Below are 11,842 nucleotides of genomic sequence, written 5' to 3'. Positions count from 1 at the left end.
CTTTCTCCTTTTATCTTTGTTTTCATTGTGTGAAACTTCTCATATGCAGCCAAAATATTGTCTAAAATTAATCTTCCTGGAACAAATGCACATTGGTTTTGTGAAATGATGGTAGGCGGAATTTCCTTTAATTGATTGACCAACACTTTTGTGGTAATTTTGTAAAGCACATTACAGAAACTTATAGGTCTGTACTCTGTGATATTCTTTGGTTTATTGTGCTTTGGAATCAACACTAGGTATGTATGATTAATAGTTGACATGTCTTGTTCAGAGTTTAAAAATGATAAGATAGCCTCACATACCTCATCTCCCACTACTGGCTAATATCTTTGATAAAAGTAGGCCCTATATCCATCTAGACCAGGAGCTTTGTAGGGACCCATTTGGAAAAATGTCTCTTTGATTTCCCCTCTAAAAAATGGAACCATTAATCTGTCATTCATCTGTTGGGTGACTTTCCTTCCAGTTGCATTGAGAAAAGCCTCAATGTTAGTAGGTTTATAAGTTGTAAGCAAGCCACTATAGAACTGAGTAAAAGTTTTCCCCATCGGGTCTGTGTCTGATATACTTCCACCATTCTCTTCCATGATTTGCATAATTGTGTTTCTCTTCTTTTTTTTTACTTGCACATAGATGATAATACTTTGTGTTTCAATCCCCTTGTTGTAGCCATGTCACCTTAGCTCTTTGCTTCGATTTTAAATGGGCCCTTTCAAGCAAATCATCTCTTTCTCTTTGTATTTGTCTCATTCGCTACACTGAGTCTGTTGTGAGTGTTTGCTGCATTTGCTGCAATATTTTGGTTTTCTGAATTAAGCTACCTTTGCCTCATATTCTTTCTTGTAACTCCATCTTCTCAATTCAGTCATACAATTCTCCAATTTATCCTTTATGTTTTGCAATCCATTTAAATTTCCTCTCACTTGTTGCCATGTATTTTTTATCACATCCTCACAATCAGAAAAATTGGACCATCTATCTTGATACCTTCTCACATGATTGGTTCTGGTTGTCTTATTATAACGTTGGCTTAGTGACATTAAAATAGGACAATGATCAGATGTGGAAGTAGCCAACACTTGCACCTCACCTCCACCAAATGATGTACACCATTCAGAATTTGCAATTGCTCTGTCAAGCCTTGTGACGCCCCGACTCCCACGTACAAAAACAAGGGAATCGTGACGTCAGGATGGTAACAACACGGTCACGCATCCCAACGAAATGTGCTCAAGTGTGTGTGCAACATGCAAAGGTGCACAATAAAAGTCGCAGCGGATAATATAAATAAGTCAACTAAGTACCAGAAATTTAAATACAAATATTCAACACAATTTATCTTTAAAAATATACAGTCATCCCAAATATAATACAAAAGGTAAATACATAAATTGATAAAAACATAACTCACTAAACAGGAGCAATCCCAGATCACTCCTCCAACGGAGCCAAGCTAAGGCTCGTCATCATCATCTGCATCAAAATCTGCGATACCATAAAATGGTACCACAGGTAAGTATAAATCAAACAACTCTCGGGATAAAAATACATTAATGCAACCAACAATATAGCAAAATACATTTAGCCATAAAATACCATTTTTTTCCAGAAAAATGATTATTTCCAACACACGCCAAAAATCCCATTTTGGCCCAAAATATCCGTAAAACATTTTCCCATAAAATGATTCACACAAACAACCCATTTATCGGACACTGTAGGCGGGAATCGCAGGCGGGACTCTACCACCGTCCCTGCTTACCACCATCCCTACCGCGTGCACCGTAGGCGGGAATCACAGGCGGGACACAACGACCATCCCTACCGCGTACACCGTAGGCGAGAATCGCAGACGGGACTCTACCACCATCCCTGCTTACCACCATCCCTACAGTTCCTTTACACACAATGAATACTTAACAGAGCACTATAGGCGGGAATCACAGGCGGGACTCTACCACCGTCCCTGCTTACCACCATCCCTACCGCGTGCACCGTAGGCGGGAATCACAGGCGGGACACAACCACCATCCCTGCTTACCACCATCCCTATCGCGTGCACCGTAGGCGGGAATCGCAAGCGGGACTCTACCACCATCCCTGCTTACCACCATCCCTACAGTCTCTTTTACATTTACTCACATGAAAATCCAATTTTCAATAAACACATGAACATGTATGCAATCATGCGAAAACCCAGTTTTCTTTACAAACATGATCATGCATGCAGTATGCGATGTACATGAACAAGCCATAACCAACAACCAACAACCACAATTCACAATGCAAACAAACACAACTCCGTCCACAATCCATCGGACCCCCGAAACTCCTCGGACTCAGTCCGGCAAAACAAACCAATTCACAGATAATATGTGTTAGTGCAAAAATATATTTAAATCATGAAAGTTCTTTAAGGAAAATACTTACAGTGCAATATAACAATTTCCGAAGGATCACGAAGTTGAAAAATGCGACGTTTGAGCAACACCACAGTGTAAAATACACTGTGGCCGTGGGTCACAAATACCAACTTTCAAACGGAGGCAAACGAAGACCCAAGATTGATAGGGTAGGGCCTAGGGAGGTCGGTGAAGCCAATGGTGGTGGTAGTTTGCCGTGGGTGGCGGCGAAATGGGTGGTAGAAGACCAAAAATCCCAAAACGGAAATAGAGTTGGATGTGCTTCACCGGTGACAGATCGGAGGTGGGGGTTGGGTCCAATGGGTTGCCAAGAGGTCGAGGATGATGTGGTAAGAAGATGGTGGCCAATGGTGGTGCGACGGCGGCGCAGCGGCGGAAAGAGTGCCGCGGCTTCAATGGGCTTGTGGTGGCTAACAGCGGCGCGAATGGAGCTGGAAACGGAGGTGTGGCGTCGCCGGTGGCTGGGGGAGCTGGGGAGCCGGGCGGTGTCGACCACCGCCGGCGCACGGCGGCGGGCTGGGGGAGAGGAAGAACGGACGGAGAGAGAGGGAGGGAGAGGGAGTTGCGCGCACGGGGGAGGGGAGAAATAAGGAAGAAGAAAAAAAAAAAGAAAAGAAAGAAAAGAAAAGAAAAGGAGAGGAAGAAAAATAGAGGGAAAAGAAATGAGGTCCAATCCTCATAACTTGGGTCACAAAAATGATCTAACAGAAACGATTTTAAAACCACAAGTTAAATAAAATAATTTAAACGTAATGGTAAAGTCAAATTGAAATAATTAAATCCCACAGTAATTAAATAAATATGAAAAACAATTTAAATGCATAACAATAAATAAATATTAAGAAAGCACATAAAAATAATTTTCACCAAATTAAAATCATAGAAATAAACTCATTAAAAAATCCAACCAATTTTAAAATACGAGAATAAAATTTAAATAAATAAAAATAACCCTTTAGTAAAAATACACTAAAATGCAGGATGTTACAAGCCTTTCTTTAGTAAATGATTGATCTGCTCTATTGTTTGTACATCTGAACTTGCCTTTTATTGAGCCCAAATCAGATGACTTGCACTCATGCAACACATTTTTGAATATTTGCATTTGTTTTTCTTCTCTTCTAGCCCCTCCATACTTCTCACTTTGATGTAGGATCTCATTTAAATCTCCTATATATAGCCACCTTTTGGGATGTTGAAGTTTAAGATGACTTTGAATACTCCATCCTTTATGCCTATTTTCTGTTTGAGGATGACCATAGAAACATGTCATGATCCATGAGAAGTTTTTTTTTAGGAAAAATCTTATTGCAAGCAAGTTTGTGCACTAATTCGTACACCAATATTGATATGTAATACATATGTTTAACGAAATGATATGAATTAAAGATGAAAATAATTTTTATGATATAGGAGATTTTCTTCTTCTCTTAAACATTTTTTTTCATTTTTTTTAAATAAAAAAAATCATTAGTATGCGATATGGTGCACGAACTCGCTTGTATCTAGCAAAGCCCTTTTTTTTATCAACCTAGGAGTTAATATGCCTCTGTGAGTAAGTCTGAATTCTTATATTAACATCCTCCCTCTAAAACAAAGCTAGGCCTCCACTCATTCCTACTCCTTTAACTGAAAATAAACCATTGTAACCCAACCTGTTTTAATAGCCTCTAACTTATAATTATGCATCTTGGTTTCCATGAGAAACAAGATACTAGGCTAATGGGTCTTAACCAAAAAGGTAAGATCCCTAACTGTCCGAGGGTTGCCAAGGCCTCGACAGTTCCACCTTAGAAGCCTCATTTCTCCCGGCGAGGCTAATTAACAGCCTCTGCCAATATATTCTTTGCAGATGCCATAGCTAGTTTCTTTCCCCTAGCATCCTGATTATTCTCCAAAGCAAAGAGAATGTTTCATCAACTGTTTTCCTTTTCCTTGTGGCATAAGTATTGGTGTGTTTCATCTCTACATTAACCTGTCCCCTTGCCCTTTCCTCTTCCATTTATTAACAATTGTCTCTGAAACCTGTTGTGATATGCCTTGATTATAATGATCAATTGTGCCCTCCACAGTATTTGGTATTAGTTCTGAACTGGAATCTGTAACAAGTATATTCATGATGTGGTTTTCCATATCCAGAGCTGCCACAGGTAAAACATGTTGCACTCGTGTTTCGGTTTTACTCTCCTTCGTGTCTTCATTTGGTGAGAGCTGCATCAAAAGTTTACCACATTCCTCTCCTATAACACTAGTTTGTAAAAGGCTCTTTTCCCCTTTGTCCTTGCCTTCAAACCTTAACATATTAATACTTTCAATCTATCTGCCTGAACTACTGCCATAACTTGAACTGGTTCCTGAATTAATAGGACTTATTCCTGAGTTAGTAGCTCTAAGCCATGTTCCATATTGATTTGTACTAGTCAGCTTAGTAGAATCTACTCTAGTATCTTGACCAACACAACCACTAGAAGCATGCTTTATTACTCCACAAGTAAAGCAAAACTTTGAGAGTTTTTCATATTTGAATTTTACAAAACCTTTGTGGCCTAATAGCTCCACTACCTTCCCTCTTACCAAAGGTTTAATCAAATCCACCTCAATCAAGACCCTTAACCATTTTCCCCAACCATTTTCATTCATGTCAGCATTCACCTTTAAAACATTACCAATCGAGGCTCCAATTCTACTCCCCACTTCCTTATTCATGCATCCCAAAGCACTACAAGAAATAAGGCCTTTTGCGGCAATTTTTGTCTATTGAAAATAAAATCACTGCAAAAAGCCTTTATTTGCAGTGGTTTTTACATTGTCGCGATCTTTTTATATCAAGTTGGAAAATTGTCTTTTGTGGCGATTTTTTCACATTTTACTATGGACAAATTCGCCAGAATATTATAAAACTTGTTGCGATGGTTCATTAATCACTGCAATTGCGAAAGTGGTCATTTACAGCGATTTTATAAATTTAAAAATCACTAAAAATTACTATTTCTAGTGATTTTAAAATTGTCGCAAAAAAAAATCGCTGCAAATACTACTTATTTGCGGCAATTTTAAATTTGGCCGCTTAATTTAACTTGAAGTTTGAAAATATTGATGGAATTCATTGTTAAGCTTTTTTCTGGCGACCTTTAGTCGCCGCAAAGTAATATTTCCAATGATATTTTTATTCGTTGATAATGACCTTATATTTGCGGCGAGGTTTTATGCATTTGCATCAATCTGAAGACGTTGCAAAAAGCTGATGAAATTAAAATGTCTGCTCGTTCTCTAGTCATTTCCCTCCGGTCGTTTCCCCGCCCCCTCCCTCCCCTTCTCTCTTGCCAACTATTCTTTCTCCAGCACAACCCACGCTGCCACGCACAGCCCGTCACCAACGTTCCCACCACGCCACCCCTTTCTTCTCCCCCAGCCAACCCTGAATCTGGTGTCACCCATCTCTCTCTCTCAGATTTCTCTATGTTGCCGATGCTAGGGGCATCGTTCAACACACCCACACGTCGACGTCGATGTCGTCGCCAATTCTCCGTTGGAGCCCCCTTCTCATCCACACCTAGCCAGGAAGCCCGAGGCCCTCTCTCTCTCCCTTGCTCTGTTCGCAACCCACAGCCATCAATGCGAGATAAGTTTTTGGGCAATGTTTAAGGCTTATATCATTCCTGTAATCTTATCTGGATGTAAGATTGTTAATCTTGCTATTTTTTATTTTAGTAAGGTTTCATTCATGGCTATTTTTATCAACAGCCATGAATGAAGTCTCTTGGTTGCTCAATAAATCCCCTTGTTTCAGAGGATCAAAATTCCATATCTATTCTTTTAAGCACAACCAAATGGTGTGGTTGTATAGTTGATTCATTATTGTTTGATATAAATGCTAAATTGCAATTTATATAGCTTGAACTTTGTGTGCCATCCAGAAATTTCATAGTGAATATAATTTGGATGTGTATTATATTTTTTATTTATTCTGTTTTGTGCATTTTTTTTATTTTCTGAAATATCATTTCCGGCGAGTAAAGTTCATCGAAAATAATTTTTACCTCATATAAGCTTATTTGCGGCGACATACTATTTTCTAGCGACAATTACTTGCTGGAAAAACTTAATTGCGACGATCATTGAAAATTGCTGGGAAAATAACAAGTCTTTTCCAATGATTTTTGAACTTTTTGCGACGATATATATCGCCGCAATTAACTTTTCTAAACAATTTAACGTTAAACAAGAAGGCCTTTTTCAGCAACTTTTTAAATAATTGCAGTGGAAAAAAATCGCTGGAAAAAGTATTTATTTGCGGTGATTTCTGCAATTCATTGGTTTAACTTATAACTAATTAAACAATTGCGACGAACATTCGGCATAGTAAAAATTGCTGACAAATGTTATTTCCAGCAATTTTCAAGGTTATTCCAGATGACACTACAAGAAATAGGCCCTCTTCCAGCGATTTTTAGATTGTCACAAAAAAATCGCCACTGAATTCCAACGTAATTCATAAGACATTCTGAAGTTGAATTCACTATTGATTTATTGCAGCAAGTTTTTTTGCCACACAAAATTTTTAACTGTAGCAGCAATTTTTTTCCCATCGAAATTCAAAATCGCCGCAATATCCCTATTTTGAGGCAACAATACTCACCATAAAATTCATAAGCCTTTTACCAAATTTATGATCCTATTTTTGGCAAAATTTACTCTCTGCAAATGAGAATTTGCAACCATTTTCTTAATCACCGAATTAGCTTCGCAACTTGAGCGGCGAAAGTTTCATTTTTTGTGGCGATAACAACTCGCTGCAAAAATCTACCAAAATTAAATCCCCCGCCTTTTGCCCTTGTTCATTTCCCTCCAGCCGCTCCCCCCTCTCTCCCCAATCCGTCTTCGTCTCTCACACGGTGCACAAAAAACCTATAGGTATTTCTCTCCATCTCTCTCTCTCTCTTCATAGTAGACCCTCTCTCTCTCTCCACTGCAGATTTCTTGTGGGTTTGCTGCTGCGCGTTTGTATGTGTTCGTTGTTGGAGTCCTAAGTTGCCGATCGGTGGTAAGGCCCTTCTCCTTCACTACTTCGCACGAACACACCCACATTCACTTCAAGTTAATTTCTACTCCCATTAAATTTCTGTTAAATGAATTTTATTTGTTCAGTCCGTGGGTTTTAGGGATTTTTCCTACATTTTGTGCGGGGTATCCTTTATCTGATATTTCCCATATTAAATGGCTAGGTACATACAGAGGGGAAAACCAGAATTTGATTTTGCTCTCTTTGAGTCCGAGTCTCTGAAATGGCCCGTGTTTGTAGAGTTTGATGATGTTAATGGAAAGGTGCTAACCTACTATGCACAAGACAGGTACTTTGTCGGTGTTTATATAGTTTATTTATGGTTCCAAATGCACAATTATTTTGTGCATGCTAACAAGCCCTTTAAATGAATATTGTCAGTATATACAAGGTGTTTGACCTGAGAATTTGGGTTTTGAGAACTGTTGGTTGAAATTGTCTTAAACTTTATAATTCTTTTTGTTATTTGTTTTTATTGTTGTTTTTATGCTATGTCTACCCATAAATCATGCTTATTTCCAATTTTTAGTTTGAAATATTTAAGTTTGTCCTTTGTATTTTTTTGTTTGCTTTTCTGGGTCGATGAGTTTGTGCTTTTTTATTTATTTATTTTTGTAAGTTTATCATTTATATTTATTTGTTTGTTGTTTCCTGTTTCAAGTTTGATGTGAGAAACAGAATAAATTTATGAGTCTGTGTTGAAGTTGGTGTGATGATTGTGAACACCAAATGTTATGTTGTCATGTGTTGGTATAGCTGAAGTTGAAGTTGGTGTCATGAAATTTTGCTAATGAAATTCAGTTTGTTCTTGCAGGCATAGCTAAAGTTGGTGTGATGATTGTGAGCACCACCTTGGTGACATTTGTCATTGGTTTTATGTTTCCCACTTGTGCAAAACCTTACACATTTATTTTGGATGATACTAATCATATATGCATGGTTTCTTTCTATATATAATTCATGATCAGCAGTACCACATGAAATTAATTAGCTAGGTTGTATAACTCTAAAATATATAGTTTCATATATAGTTGGATCTTTTTTTGTTTGTTAGGATGCATTATTTTGTCATATCATCTATTGTTTAAAGACAAAATCGAAAACACATGTTGAGTAAATACTTGGGAGATCTCTAAGACCAGTTGGTAAGCTCAAAAATCTCCTCTTTCATTCTCGGGTTCAAGCTATGCACACAAACAGCAACTATGTTTTGCTTTTCCTTGAATTTCTGCTGCTGTCTAGAATTTATATAGTGAGTTTCACCTTCCATTTCTCACATCTTGTGTATTTGAGTGGAAAATCATAAGGAAAGAAGGATCTATAAATAGGTTTAAACCCACCTGTTAGAGTTCAAAGTACATCAAACAATTTCTTATGTTTGCTACTTGTGCTGCAACAATTTTTCCTTCATTTTCAGCCTATATCTTCACTATATAAGGCAGGAACTTTGGCTTAAATTTCATTTGCTAGTTGACTAAGTTAGGTTAGTTTAAAACTTCATTGTTTTCCTCTCTTAGTTCACATTGAGCACCCAAAAGATAGCAACAACACACTTCCAACTTTTGAAATTTTCTACCACAAATTCTATGACAGTGTCTTCCAACCTCATCTATTCTTACATTTTTTTTCCTTCTAATTCTTGTTTAGTTGGGTGTGTAGCCAAGTGCAAGGAAGTTAGAAAGAAGCATAAATTGTGCAACCTACAGCTTGAAGAGATGAGATGATTTTCTGCCCTGTTTTCTTATAAAGAGAGGAAACCAAGATGTGTACAATTTCTACAAAAAATTCTGCTACAGTTTTAGCTCTACTTCTTCCTTTATTTGAATCACTTTGTAATGATGTTCAAGCCTTCATTTTTACGTGTTAAATAAGTGGAGGTTAGTAAGTTTCTTCCCCACTACATTTTCTATCTTGCTTATATTTTCTTTCGTAGTTTGCATCTTTTACCATTATGTTTTTCCGTTTGAAGATCCATAGGTTTGTATAGATTGAAACTGCTCTCTATTTCTTTGTTGCCTCTTGTATCCACATTGATAGAAAACAATTTCAGTAAATTTAAGCTTGATTTTGAGTGAAACTTCCCTATCTCTTGCATGTAAATGTACAATCTACGTTGTTCTGCCTCCATCAGTGTATTGATTCTCCATTGAATTCTTTGTTTTTTGGGATTTTGGACAAACTTGAATTGGAGCAACATGTATTATATTCCTTGTTTAGTACTTCCAAGTTATTTTCCCAATGCATTTATTCAATAACTCATGAAACCTGGCCTTTTGTGATTTGAAATGCGGGGAGTTTGAATATTGGTTCATTGTAACAGAGAGCTCTTGTATTTTGACAAAGATTTTGCTTCTTATATATCGGAGTTCAAATATATAGGTTAAGTAGACTATATGTTTTTGTTATAATTATCAAACTTACACTACTTCTTGTCAAATATTAAAATAGATTTATTTTGTTGTGAAACTGTTAATCACTATTTCTTGGTGATTTACTTGCAGAATTCATGAGATCTTCTAACATTCTTAAGGTTTGAAGTGGGAGATAAAATACATAAAATTAGTGGCTTTTACAATATTTATGAGCATTTGATGCTGTTAAGAAAATTCAAATGGGAAGCTAGATAGGGATTTAGATCCCTATCAAAATTATAGGATTTGACGAAGAAGACTAACTTGAGAAAGTGATTGGTGATGGGGTTGAGCTAATTTCTGTATACTGTTCATGAATCAAGTTATTCTTTTTTTAGTTCATAAATAATATACTAATGCTACTGTACTTCTCTAGTGGTTAGTTGATCTATCTTTAGATGACACATGGAGTAATTTCAACACTTGGTCACTCAATATATTTCTCATTGATGTAATGTTTTTAAGTTTTGATTGATATGTACTTCTTTTTGTGCATTCTTAAGTACTGGTTGCAAGAAAGGAAAGCAGAGTACATACATATATTTCTTCTACTTCCACTTCTAAGTATTTATTGCTCAAGTTGTGACATACCAGTTTTGATTTTAGGGTATATAAGTAATTTTTCCTAGTAAACTTTTATTTTAGAATTTATATTTTTATGATTATAGTTTTATCAGAATTTATATTTACTTTATCTTTATATTTTCTATTATAGTTGCTATTTATGATTTGTTAGAGTTTTGTTTTAATAAGGATTTCTAAAGTGTATCAGATTATGTTTACTACGGTTTTGTTTTGAAATTTAGAGTTTAAAATTTTTCTTCTAGTCATCGAACCTCATCACTTTGTTAGCCTCTGTTGAGAACTTCAAACCACCCAACCCGTATGTTTCTCTCGGTGATTTTGTTTGTTTTGCTAACGTCCTAGTGGAACACCAACTCTGTTGCCTAGTATCTTCTATACATGCACGTCTCCACTCTCTTGCACGTGCACGTCTATGCTCTTCTAGGGTTTCTCTAATTCTCTATCACCTACCATTATAAAACGTGCTTACCTGTACATGAGAAGACAAACCTGTGAGTTGCGAAAAACCCATGTTGCTGAACCAGTGCCGTCGCCCCTTCTCCTCGATGGCCACCTCAAGAGGCGCCGAACCTCTCCTCGACGACACAGAAGCCGCCGACCCACAACCCCCGTCGAGCCACTCATTTCTCCGGTAAGGCCTTGGCCGCCACAGCTCTCTCTCTCTCTTGGTTTCGGTTTAGTAGTTCCTCTCTCTAAACTCTCTCTCTCTCTTTCTCTCACTCGGTGCCGCACCAACATAGGAACCCCCAGTCACGCCGCCGGCCACTCCCAGCCACCCAGGGCCGTCGCCGAGTCAGCCCCTCCCTCTTGGTGAGTTTCGGACCATCGCAGACCCTTTCTCTCTACTCTTTGTGTTATTTGGTTGCCGTGTACTCGGGTTCTTGAAGAACCCGTGGGTTTCTTTTTGATGGGCCTTGGGCCTTAGGCCCGTATGAGGTTGGGATGGGCTTATTTCCTGTTTGGGCTCATGTAGTACAATATTATATTTATGGGCCAGAGTTTTGACTTTTTGCAGATTATAATAATGTTTGATTGAACTTATATTTTAAGTTAGACTTGATCTTATTTTATTTCATTAATTATTTTAGTGATTTTATTGACTTTAATATTACTAGTTGAGTTTAGTTTTGTTAAATAAATATAGTTAGTTAAAGCTTCATTTTAATAAAAATGTTTAAAGAATTGGAAATATGTTTTAAAGTATAAATTTTAAGTCTAATATTTGAGTTAATATTTCCTTTGTCAATTTAGTAAGATTTTAATAAAATTTCTATGTTAAGAATTTAATGGAATTTATTAAGTTTCTTATAAGATTTAATAATTATGTTGAGAAATGAAACTTAGTTTAAGAATTTAAG

At 37.0% G+C, this 11,842-nt stretch overlaps 1 long non-coding RNA gene across 1 annotated transcript; it reads right to left on the bottom strand.

Moving 5' to 3' along the window:
• Positions 1–1,707: 1,707 nt before the first annotated feature.
• LOC121236400 lies at positions 1,708–11,552 on the bottom strand. Its single transcript, XR_005934753.1, has 3 exons — positions 11,358–11,552; positions 4,769–4,780; positions 1,708–1,718 (listed from the first exon to the last, which is right to left on the bottom strand). It is a non-coding gene; the product is annotated as an uncharacterized LOC121236400 (long non-coding RNA).
• Positions 11,553–11,842: the final 290 nt, after the last annotated feature.

Source organism: Juglans microcarpa x Juglans regia, chromosome 6S (assembly GCF_004785595.1).
Source record: "Juglans microcarpa x Juglans regia isolate MS1-56 chromosome 6S, Jm3101_v1.0, whole genome shotgun sequence".
NCBI lineage: Eukaryota > Viridiplantae > Streptophyta > Magnoliopsida > Fagales > Juglandaceae > Juglans > Juglans microcarpa x Juglans regia.
This window is presented reverse-complemented; position numbering and strand designations above follow the sequence as displayed.